This window comes from Cupressus sempervirens, chromosome 3 (assembly GCF_028749045.1).
Source record: "Cupressus sempervirens isolate cs-2001-9-10 chromosome 3, ASM2874904v1, whole genome shotgun sequence".
Lineage (NCBI taxonomy): Eukaryota > Viridiplantae > Streptophyta > Pinopsida > Cupressales > Cupressaceae > Cupressus > Cupressus sempervirens.
Window position 1 is genome coordinate 186,629,332 of NC_143120.1, and position 15,522 is coordinate 186,644,853.

The window sequence follows — 15,522 nt, forward strand, 5'->3', positions numbered from 1 at the left end:
CCTAATGGTCACACAACCAGACAACTACTAAAGTGGGGACATTACATGCAACCTCAGGCTGGTTGAATTTACCAAATTGCACTAACTCGGCCAAAAATCATGATGCGTTGAAGACAAACATTTTCTTGGGTGCTTCGATTGGCACTATCTTCACATTGTGTTGCATATTAGGGACAATTTACATTTTCCATAGAAGAGTTAAAGGGGCACCAATAATAAGTAGTTTGTCAGGTCAAGGTTTAATGAAAATTTCTAGCTAGGAACTTCATAGGGAAACCCAAGGATTTAGTGCTACTAATTTACTAGGAAATGACTTATTTGGGTCAGTTTATAAAGCGATCTTGTCTAATAACACATTGGTGGTGATAAAATTATTCGACTAGGATCCTCAAATTTTGTTCAACCATTTTGTCAGGGAATGCAAAGTACCAAGAAAAATCAGGCACCACAATCTTGTGAAAGTCCTATCCTCATCCTCTACTGGAGATTTGAGGAATCTGGTGCTAGAATTCATGTCATATGGGAGCCTCAAATAACACCTCTACATGAATGAAGATGAAATTATTAGCATGAGTTTGAAGATGAGAGTGAATGTTTCATTTGATGTGGCACATGAAATGGCTTATTTACACCATGATTGTTCTCCAATTATTGTTCACTACAACTTCAAGTCATCAAATGTGTTACTGGACAAAAACATGATAATCCATGTGGCTGATTTTGAAATTTCTCTTCTATTGATATCCTCTATTTCAGAAAATAACAACACATCCAGACTGAAGCAAACAACAAGCTACCTTGCTCTAGGTAAAAACCCAAGCTCCACATTTTTTCCAATTTTAGTGTTTGTCATAACTTTGTCTTACCTCCATATACTAGTTGTCTTTTCAAAAATAAAATCACCTTGTTATATTGCAAGAATATGGATTGGAGCAGAAGTGAGTAGGAAGGGAGATGTTTACAGCTTTGGGATACTCATCCTTGAAATGGTGACTAGAAGGAGACCTACTGATGAGATGTTCTACAGAGACAACACTTTGCCAAGATGGGTGAGAAGAGCATTCCCAAAGGCAATGGAGGGAGTGGTAGATAGAGAGCTGATGGTTGATCAACCAACTGTAGATGAGTCAAGTAGTACATTAGTAACAATAGAAATTATTGGTGAAGAATTGGAATCCTCTAGACATGACAGTTGTCTACTTAGTTTAATTAGATTGGGAGTGCAATTGAAGGGAAAATCCAGTGGATAGACCAACCATGGGAGAGGTGGTGCGTATTTTGGAAAAGATGGTGTACGGCTGAGCACACGACAACTTAAATGAGTATTCATCTATTCAAAAGTTGTAAGCATGGAGAATAGGGAGAGCCATTCAAATGGCAGTGTAGATGGAAGTAAGAGCAGTTACACATATTGAGTTTCTTTTATATATGGAACATTGCATTCAAAGCTACAACTCCAGTGAAAAAACATATGAAAGTGAGAGAAGCTAAGTATAGTTAAACATAGTAACAGTTATAAAATCATGTTTTGGTTGCTACAATTATGTGAGTAGAAACAATCATATGTATACCAATGAAACTTTGCATCAAAATTTGTATAGTGGATCATAATGTTTGTTAGTCCCTACCTTATTGAAGGTAGGGGACTAACATTTTTAGTACTGGGCACATAATTATTCCAAACTAGACAAATTATCTTAACCTAAAGTTTAAGCTTGGAATATTTAAAAAATCTTTTTCTAAAATTAAATTCTAATTTTCTATTGGTTGAACTAATTTTTCCTAGGGATAAATTTGTTTTTTAATTATTGAAAAATGGTACAAAAAGTCTCCAATCGATAAGCTCATATTAATTGTGACAACCAATGATATTAGAAACTATAGGCAAAGTTCATTTATTACTTCTGATTGATGAAGCAAAATTGTATTATTGTGCAAATTGGAGGGATTTATAGTCATTTCTAATGATGCATTTGGAGTTGTTTGTAGCAAAACCAATGACACTAGAAACATAATCTTTCGACCCACACCACAGAGAAATGTAAGTTCCAATTTGTGTCCATTTTTTTTTTCAAACGGTATTTGGCAGCTATTGATTTCTTCTACACAGTATGATTCCTATACTTATGACATACCCATATGACATATTTTATGGTCCAATGAGACACTTGGTTCTTGGATTTATTTCATGGCATCCTTTCCAAATTACTTGGGAAAACAATAGCCATCTAGTAGTATAAGGCCAAGTGGAGGAATTTTTTTTTCTCAATTCCCAAGCCACAACATCTATAAATTTTTGCATTTATAAATCCTCTTCAGATTTTTACTAGGGTTTACATGTGGCATCCCTAGAAGCCCTACATTATACTATTTGATAATGAGCACCCTGCAAATAGAGTACAATATTTAATTGAAAGCATATTGGGAAAAGTAGTGACTAATCCACATGAATATATTTTTTTGGGTTTTACTATATTATGTACAGAGGAAAAAGCCTCTTAAAAATTCAACAAAATAAAAATTAAATTCGCCCAAGAAAATGATTTCTTCAAGGACAAGCTTTGAAAAGTCAAAACTATTGAAGACAGAAACCCTCAATTTATAAGTTGCTTTCAATGGAAATAGATAGATAATTAGTGACATAAATTGATTACAATATTCCAAGTTTAATTGTTACAGAACTGCCCTTGTTATTCATGCTAGAATATATTTAAAAATGTATGGCTATGATTGAAGGAAAGATTATTATTTGTAACAACTACTTGTCATTAGTGGCACACAAAAAAAATGAAATTACTGATAGGACATGGAAAATGTTTGATAAAATGCCTCAAAAAGCATCCTTCATATTTACAATCTTCCATGCCCTATCTACCTATAGACCAAAAAAAACAAATAGAGATAAATCTCCATTGAACTAGCACAATAAAACTAAATCAATTTATTTACAAATAAAAACTTCTATTTGTTTTTCAAGTGAATTGTTTTTAACTCAAAAAAATTCAATCCTCTGTAGTAATTCACAAGTTTCTTTGAAAGATTATAGCAACTTAATTTCCACATATTTAAGATTTTAAAATAGCACCATATTTTATAGGTGACATCTTAGAAGTTTGTGGAAAGTTCCTTAAATCATTCCATTTATCAAGGTGTGTAGGTGGCATCTTAGAAGTTTGTGGAAAGTTCCTTAAATCATGCATTTAATATTTGTTATGATCCACAAAGGAAATATAATTTTCTAATTGGCCACATGGTGGTTCTTAGTTGTACTTAGGTGGGAATTTAATATTTTTTGGAAGGTAGTTGCATTTACCTTTTATCCTAGATTGGTTGTGTTTGTGGCGTCTTGGGTGATAAGTTCCTATTTAAGCAATGCATATGAGCATTTTTAATCATGCTCTCAAGGGTGATCTCTTCTTGTAGTGAAGCTCTCATGGTGTAATCTCTTGTAAGCAAGCTTGGAGGTGAAAGTTGTCTTGGTAGAAGATCTTGGTTGAAGGTTCTTCTTGGTGAATCCCTTTGGGTTCAAGATCTTCAAGTGTAAGCTCTTGTAGTAAAGCTCTCAAGGTGTGATCTCTTCTTGTATAGAAGCTTTGGAGGTGAAAGATCTTAATGTATAAGATCTTAGTTAGGAAGACTCTTCTTGTAGAATCTCTTGGTGTGCAAGCTAGTTGGAAGCTCTTGATTTAGAAGCTTCCCTTTTGGAAGATCTCTCATATTGTAAGAATTTGGAGAATATTGTAATGAATTTCAAGTATTAATGGATGCTATGCGAAGCATTTTTTCATCTCTTTGTCTCCATGTTGCTATGTTTTTGGTTATGAATGTGTAAGGTTGGTGTGTCCCTTCATCAAATGGTATCAGAGTGGAAGTTCCTGAGTGTGTGGATAGATCATCGAAGGTGAGATAGTTTGCACTAGGACCTTGGGTTGGGTAAAGTTTATCAAAAAGAAGTTCTTGATTGTGTAGACAAATCATTGATTGTGATACAGTTTTCACAAGGTGCTTGTGTTGCATGAAGTTTGTCTTATATAGACTTGAGCATGGAGAAGAGAAAGAAGAAGATGACTTTGTGATTGGATGAATTCTTAGGATTCCTAGCCTTGAGAAAATTAGAGAAAGAAATCAAGAGCCATTACAAGTTGCATTCTTTGATTTACAGAAGCAAGTGAATGAATTAGAAGTTTAGTTATGAAAGAGAAGACCATGTCACCAGAAAAGAAAGAAGATCTAGTGGAGTATCACACATGTGATACAAAAGAAGAGCAGGAGGATGAAGGTACATATATTTGTGAACCTAAAGTTGAAGAAGATGAAGAGCATGAAGATGAAAGGATTTGTGAGCTAGAAGTAGATGAAGCTGATTTGGAGATTGCAACAATAGAGGATGCATAAAATTCCTTGGTTGGAAGTCAACCAAGTGAAGTGGTTACTTGCCTTGTTGGAAATGGAAGAAAAAATCAAAGATGAAGATGTGAAAGAGGTAAATTTCTATGAACTATAGGATGCTGAATTTGAGATGGATTCAAGAAAGATAATGATGAGAGCTTATATGAGGATCTTGTTAATGATGTGTGGTATGGAAAGGAATATTGATATGGTGTTGTTGATTTTATTATTGGTGTGTTTAATTCAACAAGATTGGAGGAGGATGAAAGCTATACTTGGACAGAGTTCATTGCAAAGGAGTATTTTCAGTAGTAGGCACTTGATCTAACTAGTTGTTGGAAAAGAAGAAAGAAGGAAATATATCGACAATAGATACTTTTTCTAGTGAGGTGTTGGAAGAGAAGAAAAATAAATGTCATTGTCAATTGCTTCATTTTGTGAATTCATATCCACAAAATTTTTCCTACCATGGGTGTCTGATGCAGGAGCATCTTGCATTACAAAAAAGGGTGTGATCAAAATTTTTTATTTAAATTTAAAAAAAAAAAAAAAAAATTTGGAGGAGAGATAAAGTGAAGAAAATTAGAGGAAAATTAATAATAAAAATTAAAAAAGAGGGGAAAGAGGAATTTCTATTTTCAAGGTGCATAGGTGGCATAAATAGAAAAATATAAAAGATAGTTGTCATTCCATTTATCAAGGTGTATAGGTGGCATCTTAGAAGTTTGTGGAAAGTTCCTTAAATCATGAATTTAATATTTTTTGTGATCCACAAAGGAAATGTAATTTTCTAATTGGCCATATGGTGGTGCTTAGTTGTACTTGGGTGGGAATTTAATATTTGTTGGAAGGTAGTTGCATTTACCTTTTATCCCACATTGGTTGTGTTTGTAACATCTTGGGTGGGAAGTGAATATTTAAGAAAGGCATATGAGCATTTGTAATCAAGCTCTCAAGGGTGATATCTTCTTGTAGTGAAGCTCTCATGGTGTAATCTCTTGTATGCAAGCTTAGAGGTGAAAGTTCTCTTGGTGAAAGCTCTTGGTTTGAAGACTCTTCTTGTGGAAGCTCTTATTTGGGAGTTCTCTTATGTTGAAGCATTTGTAAACTTCTTTTGGAAGAAGTCATATCTATGATGTCATATTGTTGATGTTGTAAGAGTTTTCAAGTATAATAAAAGCATGCTTTGCGAAGCATTTTGTCATCTCTATGTCTCCATATTGTGTGATTTTGGTTGTGAGTTGGTAAGGGTGGTGTGGCCCTTTGTCAACCATAGTATGACGAATATAAAATATTTAATAGATTCATTCTAAAATAGGACCATTTGGATTAGAAAAATTGAGTTAAGGATTTCTTGGAGTTTAGTTTTAGTGAGGTTGGGAGCACAATTTTCCTCCAAATCAAAACCATGACATAGTCTCTAGCATAGCCATGTAGATTATTCATTCTAAATTGAAGAAAATAAATGACATTGATTGATTATTTTTGTTTGCTAATTTAAAATTAACAATAACAAGTGCTGCAAGATCATTCTTTTGTGTTTTATTCTCCTTCAATTTGGTATTACCCAAAAATAATCACTTCAATATACAATTGTTCCCAAACATTCACTTTAAATAGATAGTATGGTTGTTGGAAGAAGATATGGAATTTGACTTTATGACTGCCAATTTTATTTGTAAATTCCTCCTATCATTGAAATCCAAAAAGTATCCTTCTATTAAGGCTTTCTGTCAAAAGTCCATCTGTCTAGTTATTTCGTATAACATATTCATGCTTATAGGGGAGAATACTTGGCCTCTATTAAATGACAATGATGCTCAAGCTTATCTAAAGATGAATCTATCAAGAGAGACAACTTTTTTTATAGATATCATGTTGGCCTCCCCAACAACCAACTATTTCTTCTAAATACAATATGTAAATATTTTTGTGAAATAAATTTTTGTTTTAGGTTATTGTCAATAAGGTTTCTATTGGTTAGGTTTTTATTTATTTATTTTATTGTTTTTTCTCAAAGATAATATGCACGAATCAAATAATTTTCTATGTCTATGAGGCTTATGATTGATGAGATTAATGAATTTGCACTAATTGCTTTGCAAGTTGTGAAAACTTTGGAAGTGTACCTTAGGAGATATTAATGAATATCAAATAAAGTAACCTAAGTATTTTACATACACTACATGGATATAATTCATGTAGAACTAGTCATAAGCTAATTAGACATTCAGGTGATATTAGAACATGTTACTAGTCATACACATTCTGGCATGAAATATGATAATCTAATCATAAATTACCTTAGTTATTTGTTTGCAAGAGTAACTACATCAAATCTCCATCAAACAGGGCTTTTAAGTTTTAAAAAAGGTCCTATAAGCTCTAATAGGTCACACTACTCCAAGATTCATCAAGACTAGAAATTCAGATCAACTATTAAAGAAAGGTAATTATATTCCCAGTGATATGTTTGATTCAAAATATAATTTAGATCCTACCAAAACTAAACTATCCAACATCTAGATGGGAACACCCCTATTCCTCAACTACTCATGTTTTTCAATTTATCCAACTCAATTCGAGAAAGAGGATATTGATGATGGTTGGAGAGATTGGCTTCACACCTAGTAATTATGATTGGTTTAACATTTCTATGGCCTACTCAACAACATTTTGTGCATAAACTGAATTCCCCCAATAAAAAAAGACCAATTAAAAAATTGAAGCTTTACTAAATTTATTTATTCTAAACCTTCCTAGTTAAATAAGTTCATCTATGCTACATATCATTAGGAGATTCATGAGTACACAAGTGCGAGCATAAGAATCAATTCTTCTATTAACTTTGTAGCTTTTCCACAAATTCAAGTTCAATACAAATTATTCAACTCACCTAAATTGAAAATCATAAATAGAAAAATACAATGTTCAAAGATGTTGATTTCAATTATCTATAGTCATCTTTCTAGATTCAACTTTGTGCCGAACTTTTACATCCACTTTTCTAATCACACTACATGTTCCATCATGTTAAAAGATCAGATTACATGAATACACTATTTATTTATTTCAATCAATCAAATTTTAAAAAAATTAATTATTAACTTATAATTTACCAAATTTCTTTTAAAATATATGTATTTTATTTTCCTCTAAAGAATTATTTTATTTTAAAAAATCACATTTAAAAAAAAAAATTTATGATCATAATTATAAAAAAATATTCTCAAAATTAAAATTTAACTAAATGTATTCTAAGAAAACCATTCTATGTTGAAACATAATAATTCACAACATAATAAAAGAAGGAAACATAATGATTAGAGAATCTTTATTTATAATAATATAAAAACATAAATAACACAATCAAAATTATTTTTCAATTAAAATGTATTATCAAAATGAATTATTTGTTTGTAAAGTCAAACTCTCATGCATGATTAAATGTATATAAAATGTTCACACAAAATGATATAACATTTATCTAGATAAGTGAGAAGAGAGAGTGAGTAGAGAGAAAGTGTGAATAGAGAGAGCAAGGAGAGAGAAAGTGAGAAGAGGGTTCTAGAGTCAAGAGAGAAAGTGAGAAGAGAGAGTGAGAGTGAGGAGAGAGAAAGAGAAGAGAAAGTGAGGAGAGAGAAAATAAGAAGAGGGATCTAGAGTGAGCAAAGGAAGTGAGGAGAGAGAAAGTGAGAGAAGAGAGAGTGAAGAGAAGAGAGAAGAGAGAGGGTGAGGAGAGAGAAAGTGAGAAGCGAGGGAGAAAGATTGGAGAGAGAAAAATGAGTAGCAAGAGATTGAAGACCTAGAGAAAGTGAGAGCTCAAGAATTTCAGATTATGAGAGAGAGAGAGAGAGAGAGCATGTTTTCTACATATCCTAGGTTTTTAGTTTTTTATTCATCTAGAGCTTTAAATCATTTTATGTTTTCTACATCTACCTAGTCCTATTTTTGGTTTTTTTTGTCTATCTACCTAATAATTTATATTTCTAACCATATTATTTCTCCCAACTACAATTTTAACTATGTTTTTAAAATATTTCCTAGCATGTAAACTAAAATACAAAATATAAACATATAACTAACTAGCATACACTAAAAATAACTAAATACCCATAAAAAGTAACTAAATATTCATTAAAAATAACTAAACTTTCATTGAAAATAACTAAACATTCATAAAAAAAAAACTAAATATTCATTAAAAGCTACTAAAAATTCATCAATAACTACTAAATATTCATTAAAAATATTTAAATATTCATTCAAAACACAAAAATTAAAAAAATGAACATACCTGGTACAATGAATGCTTGAAGAAGGTCGAAAATGGTAGGCTAGAATGATGATGTAGTTGAAGACATCACAAATTTCTCTCTAAGCCCTTCCACAAAGTGGTGGTTAAAATGTTATTTTTGATAGATAAAATGTGGTTTTCAAGGCTTTGAACAAAGCCTTATAGGCTTCGCACAAAACCCTGTAGGGCTAGCAACCCCATCAAGCTCATACAAAGCCCATGAATTTGTGAAAAGCCTTGGCCACATAGCTTCATACGAAACCATGTGGTGGTTACATGGAAAGCCCAAGCTTCGTCCGAAGTGTTTAAATATCAAAACTCACACTTTTCATCTAATTTGTTTCTAATGAAAAGTGGGGACCATTACTATGGCCTGACCCTTTTATGACATTTGATCTTGATTCTTTTATTTTTTGAAAAACCACTCTCATAAAATATAAATCGATCTTTCAAATTTTGTCAATAAATTTGTTAAATTGCCTTCATTAATGTCTCTTAAAAAATTATAAAAAATTACTATCTTGTAAAAATATAGTTATCTTTAACTGCAAGAAGAATATTATTATTAATCTAATATTATATAGTTTTGTAACCTTATCAACCAAAATACTTATGTAGTTATCCATAACTAAAAACTAGAGTTCTTATCACTAGAGTGGTAGTAAGTCACTCCTGCAAGAATGACATGAAGTGCAATATGAAAACCAATATGATCTCACTACAATGTCATTATACTAAACTATATCATCAAGCATATAAATATCACTATAATATTATCCATTTTGACATCAATGGAAAACATGCCAAAGATCAATAAAAGGGTACACAATCAAGTGCAAAAAGAAATGAAGATGTAAAGAAAAAACATAAACTTGGGATGTGAGACAAAAGGATTGTTTCCAATTTATCATATGTATTTTTCATTTTTCTACTTGTTAGTTCTTAATTCATAACTTAAATAAGTGGTAAAGTTGAACTCTATAGACCACTTGCTACCAATTTTTTTAATTTACCTTAGATTAAATCAAAATATTTCCACTCAATAATTGATTTTGTAGATATTTGACATAATTGAGAACTAATAATGTACTATCAACTAATAAAATATAGGACGATCATACATGAATAAAAAGTAAAAAATGTCAACAAAACATTGGAAAAAAAATTTAATAGCTATACGGAAAAAAAAAACTCATAATAAGCCTCCAAATAAAACAAAAGAGATAGTAATTTAACCATATAAAAAAAATTTCATTTACTAATCTCATCTTTCAAAGTGCTTCTTTGAGAATTATCAAATGAGTATGATATGCAAAACCCAGTCCCTCATTATTTTCCCAATCTAAAAATACCAAGAATCCTCAAGATCAAACAACTTATCTACTAGGTTGTGCTAAAAAAAATCATTAATTTGAACGAAAGTATATCTATAAACACACACAAAAGACTGAAAAATAAAGTTTATCTACAATATCTTTATACACAATTATTTTTTTGTGCGCATCTATTTATTGACAAAGTTTGAAATATATAGAGAAAGATATTTCACATTTCCATTGCTATTGGCTAGGTCCCCATCTCTTTAGAAGAAAAATATCATTGGAGATAGGGTTTCTTTCAACTCATTATCTAGCATGTGATTGTAGGTATTCATTGCTGTGTTGTTGTGCAGATTTGTTGAGAAAAGTGGGGGAGGAAATACATTGGTTGTATGGATAATGAATAGAATTATAATAAACTCATTTAGAGCTCCCTTCCACTGGGCTTTCATAGCTCCATATAACCAACCTTCTTCTAAAAGGAGAAGGGTTCTATTGGTGTTTTGAAACATCATGGTTTCAAATATCTTGATGAGAACAAGATACATCTAAGGGCATCTACTTCCCATCTACAACATACCCTTTTAGACACTGAACCAACTATAAGGCTAGACCCTTCTTCTACTTCAAGCTCTGCAAAACTTAGGTGGGTTTACCTTAGATTCATTTATATGGTACCAGTGTTCAAAGCATACACTTGAATCTAACAAAGCAGATAAAACCCTTAATCTTCTAACGCTTATGCAAAGATCCCAGACATGAAATAGCTAATAACATGACCTAAGATCTTGATAAGCCAAGCAAGGGCAACATTTTTCAGTTCCTTCAACATTAAAGGGAAAAGATATTTGATTAATGATGTTGATTTCAACAAAACCATGATATGAACAACATAACACTTTGATCTTGTAGCTAATCAGTGCCTTATCTATTGGGCAATCCCACAAACCCCTAACACACATCCCTAAAAGTAATTAACATACCCCATAAATTAGGACTTTCTAATCTATCCATTCACTTTGTGATTCAAACATCTGCATATTTCTAAATCTCATACTCGACCTATCCCTTCATGAGATCTGCAACCCTATGATGATAAACTAAGCATTTATATGACTCCTTGAATCACAAGAAAACAATATCAACATATACGATCTAAAACATATTGTAACTAGACAATATGCACCTATTACATATATCATAGAAGATCACAAATAACATGAACAAGACACAAAATTTAGATAGAAGATTAACTTGTTACTGCTCATTTATTTATTTCCTTGAAACAAATACAATAAGATGCATAAAATTGAAAAATGGAAATGCCTAACAGATCAGAACTATCTATGTTCTTATTACTTATTGTTCATTACAAGAGAAATGTTGAAGAATGTTGTGGAATCACAACTCTAAATCTAGCAATGTGATATCATAGACAAACTAGAACCAACCAACCCCTAAGAAAGAGAAAATAAAAGACTAAATAGAAAGGAAGAAATCCCAGATTAGATCAGATGTTGTCATTTGTCTACCTAGGAAACCTCCATCTCTAGATGTAAAACATCTCTCTACTCTCTCTCTATAACTGCACATCAAATATTTTCATTGCTACTTGAAGAATTCCTTGAAAATATCTCTGAAAGATAAAGACATCTAATTGATTTGAAATGCTAAATCCATTATTAAAGCAAGGGCAAAAACACCTATCAAATGACTTCTAGAGGGAAAAATCCAAAACTCTTAGAATCATTTTACTTCGAATCTAGAATGACTTCTTTCCAACTAATTTTGCAACTCAATCATGAATTTTGTTAATTCTGATGAGAATACCCTAGAAAACACAAATCTACTCATAGATTGTACCACTGAATACCTGTGCAAATTTTGACTATAAATCTGGATAGCTCAACTTCTCCTGGTTCCAATGGTATACTGCACTACACATGTTTGACAAAATTTGCCCTTCTAGTGTTTGTTTGAAATTTAGGCCCCCATTGCAAGTTCGGAACATTTTAATGAAAATTTTAAAAAATTCAATAGTTAAAACTATATAAAACTTTAAAATCTTCAAAATTTTCAAATCTTTCCATGATAGGCTCTGAGCGTTCAATTTTGCAAATGAAAATTAATAAAAAATCAAAATTTCAATTTTGATATTTTTGGCTCCTTTTCAATCTGGGTCAACCCCTAGTTGACCACCTGGGCACCACGTGGCAACCTCCTCTATTGGCTAGCTCCTACCACTTCATACCTTGCTCTATCATCGCCCTCGCCATGTCATCTTTTTGCAGTGTTGCATCACTAACCTTGGGTTCCACCTTAACTCCAACGATCAGGTGCAACCATGCTTTTTGCAGCATCAAAACCCAACATCACTAACCTTGGTTAATTTGGGTGAAACTATAAAATATCCATTTTCACACCTATTTTGGTTGGCCCTATATTTAAAACTGTGGTTAACTTGGGTGGAACTATGAAATCTCCATTTTTGCACCTTCACACCTATTCTTGTTGACCCTATATTTAATGTTGTGACATGGCAAGGTAGTCATCTTTAGCATTTTCACACTGTTAGGGCCAATTCTACTAACCCTATATTTAAAACTGTGGTTAACTTGGGTGGAACTATGAAATCTCCATTTTTGCACCTTCACACCTATTCTTGTTGACCCTATATTTAATGTTGTGACATGGCAAGGTAGTCATCTTCAGCATTTTCACACTATTAGGGCCAATTCTACTAACAACAAGGTTACCAATACGAATTTGTGCTTGATTGCCATGTGGTGCCTTTAATGATGTCATCATCTCAACTCTAGTTTGCACTCCATACTACCTATCATAATTATGTCAGTGTTTACCATGCTTTTTGTAGCATCGAAACCCAACATCACTAACCTTGGTTAACTTGGGTGAAACTATAAAATATCCATTTTCACACCTATTCTGGTTGAACCTATATTTAAAACTATTGTTAAAACTGTGAAATCTCCATTTTTGCACCTTCACACCTATTCTTGTTGACCCTATATTTAATGTTGTGACATGGCAAGGTAGTCATCTTCAGCATTTTCACACTGTTAGGGCCAATTCTACTATCCCTATATTTAAAACTGTGGTTAACTTGGGTGGAACTGTGAAATCTCCATTTTTGCACCTTCACACCTATTCTTGTTGACCCTATATTTAATGTTGTGACATGGCAAGGTAGTCATCTTCAGCATTTTCACACTGTTAGGGCCAATTCTACTAACAACAAGGTTACCAATACGAATTTGTGCCTGATTGCCATGTGGTGCCTTTAATGATGTCATCATCTCAACTCTAGTTTGCACTCCATACTACCTATCATAATTATGTCAGTGTCTACCACAGCTGATCGTCATCCAAGGTGGGGCCCCTTGCCCAAGTTTTGCACTTCAAAAGTGTCGTGTCTTTTAAGGCACTTAATATTCGTGTGTTGGGGCTTATAAAACAGAAAACTCTCTCGCCTAAGAAATGTGGAACTAAGCGCATTGAGGGAAAAATGACTCACAATGGTGTTAATGTCTGTGGGATCCAAAGTTCTTGCTTAAAAAGAAAAATCAACATGCCCCAAATTTGGTGGCTCATGCATATTAATCTTGCATTAGCATTTGTATGGTGCTGGAGGCAGTGGAAGAACATGGTCATACAAACAGGCTATAATCTGATCTGCATTTCTCTTCTTGAAGATCCGTAGCTATCGCACTTGGCTTGACGCTTGGTAAAATAATGCAGAACTCATCTCACAATGATTAATGGATGTGTATTATAACCTCCTATGCTCCCTTTTTATTGACCTTGCTCAGAAAAACCATGGCTCCTTTTTTAGCAGTATCAGGCATCTATGTTCTCTTTGAAATGTCACCCATAATGCCATTGAAGAAACTGGGGGAGGGCATAAATGTTCAGACAAGGCTATCCATGACATAAGATCTTTATTTGTGTTGTTGCTTCATTCTACGTAACCCTTGCTAGCACCTACTCTCCAACCTAGTCTTCTTGCATATGGGGCAATCGGGCAAGAGCTTCCTCAGAACCAAGCCTTCATGCATGTCTTTATTGCATACAAGGGCATCTCCATCTTTTGCAAAATAGCTATGACATGGACTGACGACTATGTCTTGCAAAGAGTGCATATTCTCTACAATCCCTGCGATCACATTTCAATGTGGCAATTGGTCAAACAATTCACGACTTTGTTCTTCCAGTTTACATTTGAATGGGACGTGCAAAGATGATCCCATTTTGCCTTGCCCATACAGGACCCTTCCATACCTCACTACCATGTCCATTGGTTGGGACAACCACATACCCTCGCGGGTTTATTATGGGGTGGAGTTGTTTCTCAACGTAAACTTTAGCAACATGCATATATCACTAGTTAATGCTATAACATAGGCGGTCCTATCTTAATACTTCACACCTTCTCAGCAACATGGCATCATTGAGTCCCATCTCTCATTGCTAAAATTGAATCCATCCTGAGGAGCACGCCAAGTTTCGCACCCATAATTTCACTCTATATTCTTCAATTTAAGAGCTTGTAGGTGTTCTCAAAAATTCCTCTTCTTACATTAGTTTTGCATCTTCATGTGGATAAAAGGTTGAACTTCAAAATTTATATGCATTTCAAAGTAATTATAATGATTATAATCTATTATAATACTTTGAAAATCTTAAAAATTCACAATTCTAATCATTCTGATGCAAAGTAGTTGGGCCCCCAAAGTGGGTCTGGCTAAAAAAAATTTCATTTTCGAATGATTGAAATATCAAACTAATCTAATAAACACCTTGTATCAATCAAGATTGAATTCAACAACTGAAATAGTAATTAAAATTCAACTTACGACTTTTTGCAAATTGTCAACTTCGTGCTAGGGGTTCTTCTAACTGGCCTTAAAAAATGACTGAAACACCTGAATGAGGCCTAAGCTCCAACATACTAATTCTTTGTTCAACAATCTCTTACCCTGTCAAATCTCATCTCATGATGACTTTGGGGTCAAAAGATATTGATCGTCAAATTTGCCTTTTAGAACTGCTTGCAAGAAAACATGTCAGAAAACCATAAATCTCATTTGGTTTTGGCTTCAAAAATAGGTCAAATTGACACTTGGGGGAACAAAAAATGGGGCATTGGTTATTGTCACAAGGAGAGTACAAATCTAGGATTATGGTTCATGACAAATAACTGGGCACATTTGGCAAATAGTCAAAGTGGGCTACTTGGATTCGCAGGACTGGAAACATTGACAGAAAAATAATTTTTTAAAAAATGGAATAGACCTAGGAAAGTGTGTAGACTGATTTGACAAGACTTGCAAGCTAGCAAACTTAAAGAATTTTTAGAGTAGAACACAATGGTAAGATCCATTTGGTCTCATTTACCACAGATTCAAAACTATAACATCTCGAATAGGGGTATCGATCAATCTGCATTTCTTGACACTAGTAAGACTTTACAAATTCCATATGTAATCACATTCAAAA

The 15,522-nt window shown here is 33.0% G+C and overlaps 1 pseudogene; it reads left to right on the forward strand.

Moving 5' to 3' along the window:
• LOC149565422 (uncharacterized) overlaps positions 1–1,347 on the forward strand; it is a 41,032-nt pseudogene extending 39,685 nt beyond the window's left edge.
• The last annotated feature ends 14,175 nt before the right edge of the window (positions 1,348–15,522 follow it).